At 50.2% G+C, this 2,500-nt stretch overlaps 1 pseudogene; it reads left to right on the top strand.

Moving 5' to 3' along the window:
- LOC143350493 (large subunit ribosomal RNA) overlaps window positions 1–2,500 on the top strand; it is an 8,236-nt pseudogene that overhangs the window by 1,992 nt on the left and 3,744 nt on the right.

The raw sequence follows: 2,500 nt of genomic DNA, 5'->3' as shown, positions 1-2,500 counted from the left end.
TCCACTTTGACTCGAACACGAGAAAAAACATACATATATATATATATTTATTATATTTATTATATTATATTATTAAGATCCATCATGGCAACAACAGTATAGTAGAGTTGTGTAAAAAAATATGTGTAAAAGCAATTTTTTTAAACGTTTTTTTTTTAACCAAAAAGAAAAACGAGTCACACAAGTGCGAAACGATTATAAAATAAAATAACTTGAGCGATGTGAGAGAGAGACACACACCCATCGGGCGAAAGGGAATCCGGTTTCTATTCCGGAACCCGGCAGCGGAACCGTATACCATTCGGGCCCTCGTAAGAGTAGTTCGTCGGGGTAACCCAAAATGACCTGGAGACGCCGTCGGGAGATCCGGGAAGAGTTTTCTTTTCTGTATAAGCGTTCGAGTTCCCTGGAAACCTCTAGCAGGGAGATAGGGTTTGGAACGCGAAGAGCACCGCAGTTGCGGCGGTGTCCGGATCTTCCCCTCGGACCTTGAAAATCCAGGAGAGGGCCACGTGGAGGTGTCGCGCCGGTTCGTACCCATATCCGCAGCAGGTCTCCAAGGTAAAGAGCCTCTAGTCGATAGATTAATGTAGGTAAGGGAAGTCGGCAAATTGGATCCGTAACTTCGGAATAAGGATTGGCTCTGAGGAGCGGGGCGTGTCGGGCTTGGTCGGGAAGCGAGTCTGGCTGACGTGCCGGGCCTGGGCGAGGTGAACGGCGTTGAACGGATTCGTTCGTTCTCGTCGGGATCCGAGCTCGGTCCCGTGCCTTGGCCTCCCGCGGATCTTCCTTGCTGCGAGGCTTTCGTTGGCGGCTTGCCGTCGTCGATCGTCCTCTTCGGCCGCCATTCAACACTCAGCTCAGAACTGGCACGGACTAGGGGAATCCGACTGTCTAATTAAAACAAAGCATTGCGATGGCCCCCAAGGGTGTTGACGCAATGTGATTTCTGCCCAGTGCTCTGAATGTCAACGTGAAGAAATTCAAAAAAGCGCGGGTAAACGGCGGGAGTAACTATGACTCTCTTAAGGCGGTCGTTTGAGGTGTCGGGGCGGCTTGCCGTCCTAGTATCCGAGACCAGTCCTTAAGTTGAGTTGTAGTTGCAGGGATGGCAATGCGTAACACAGGCCTCTGGCCCTTCAGCCTCTCCCATCCAAGTCGCGCGACCTACCTCCTCGTGGTGCCTGCCGGTAACACGTTTGGAGTCGGGAGACAACAATGTTGTCTCTCGATTCCAAACGTGGCTAAATGGCGCGCGGCGAACTCGGCGTAAGCCGAACGGACATTATGTCTGGGGTTCCCTGGGTTAGCAGCCCTGGGATACCTCGGAGCTCTGCTCCACTATTATTGCTCCTAAAACTACAAGGAAGCCTCGGAACCCCGATTGCTCTTCTGGTAACGACTCGGCGACGTCTCATGGATATCCCGTCGATTTACGATTGAATTTAGATTTAGAGTGTCTTTCCTGTCCTTCCTGTCTTTCTGATCTTTCCTCTAGAGTCCTTGCGCAACGTAAACAACATATCCGCCGTTGTAACCAACCTCCACCTAGCTCGGACGGGACATACCTCTGTGAGGTGTGCAACTCGAGCTACCCCAAGTATGCCTCCCTCCGCCAGCACTCGAAGCGAGCCCACCCTGTGGAGTACAACGCCCAGGATGTACAGTTGGCTCAAGCTCGAGTACCTACCACCAGGGCTAAATGGACCGAGGCCGAGGAGAAACAGCTAGCTCGGCTCGAATCTCAGCTTCCTGCAGGTTTGATGCAGAAGGAGATTATTGCCCGGTTAGCCAGCTTGCATGGCGGTCGCTCTGCGGATGGCATCAAAAAGCAACGGCAGAAGCCTTCGTATAGAACCTATCTTTCTGATTTCATTTCCCAAATAGATACAGCTCCATTACCACAATCTTCTGCTCATAACTCACATAGAATCACCTGTCCTCTGACTCCACGCCTGCGCCTCGAACGTATTGACTCCATTGCTCCTTGGAATAGGATCTTGACACCTCCATCTGTCTCTCCTACCAGGGGCAATGAAGACCCTCCGCATGAAGTTTGCGTTCTTCTTAATCACCCGGACATTTGTTCGCACCTCAGGGAGCTTACACCATCGTGCTCACTAGACGGGCAACGCCTCATACAAACCTTACTGTCTAGCGATAATTTTGACCAGTTTGATCCAGTTATTTCGGCCGCAATTTGTAACCTCGCTAATCCTGTTAGAGACGCTAGACCTGCTAATAGAAGAAATAGAAAGTCCAATAGGAAAAATAATAATAATAAAAATAAAAACAACCGTACCACTGTGAGATCCACCATGTTCAGCAGCCATCAGCGACTTTTTGCTAAAAATCCCTCTCAACTGGCACACGCGATATTGGACGACAAAGATGCTTCCACCTCCATCTTTCCTCCTATGGCCGATCTCGAGGCTGATTACCGTCTTATCTTCGAAGAATGTCCGCAGTATAGGGGCTCCGCTCCCAGTCCGGCTTCTGA

Source organism: Colletes latitarsis, chromosome 14, assembly GCF_051014445.1.
Source record: "Colletes latitarsis isolate SP2378_abdomen chromosome 14, iyColLati1, whole genome shotgun sequence".
Taxonomy (NCBI): Eukaryota; Metazoa; Arthropoda; class Insecta; order Hymenoptera; family Colletidae; genus Colletes; species Colletes latitarsis.
Note: the sequence above shows the minus strand (reverse complement) of the source record. Positions and strands in the feature narration are given on the sequence as shown.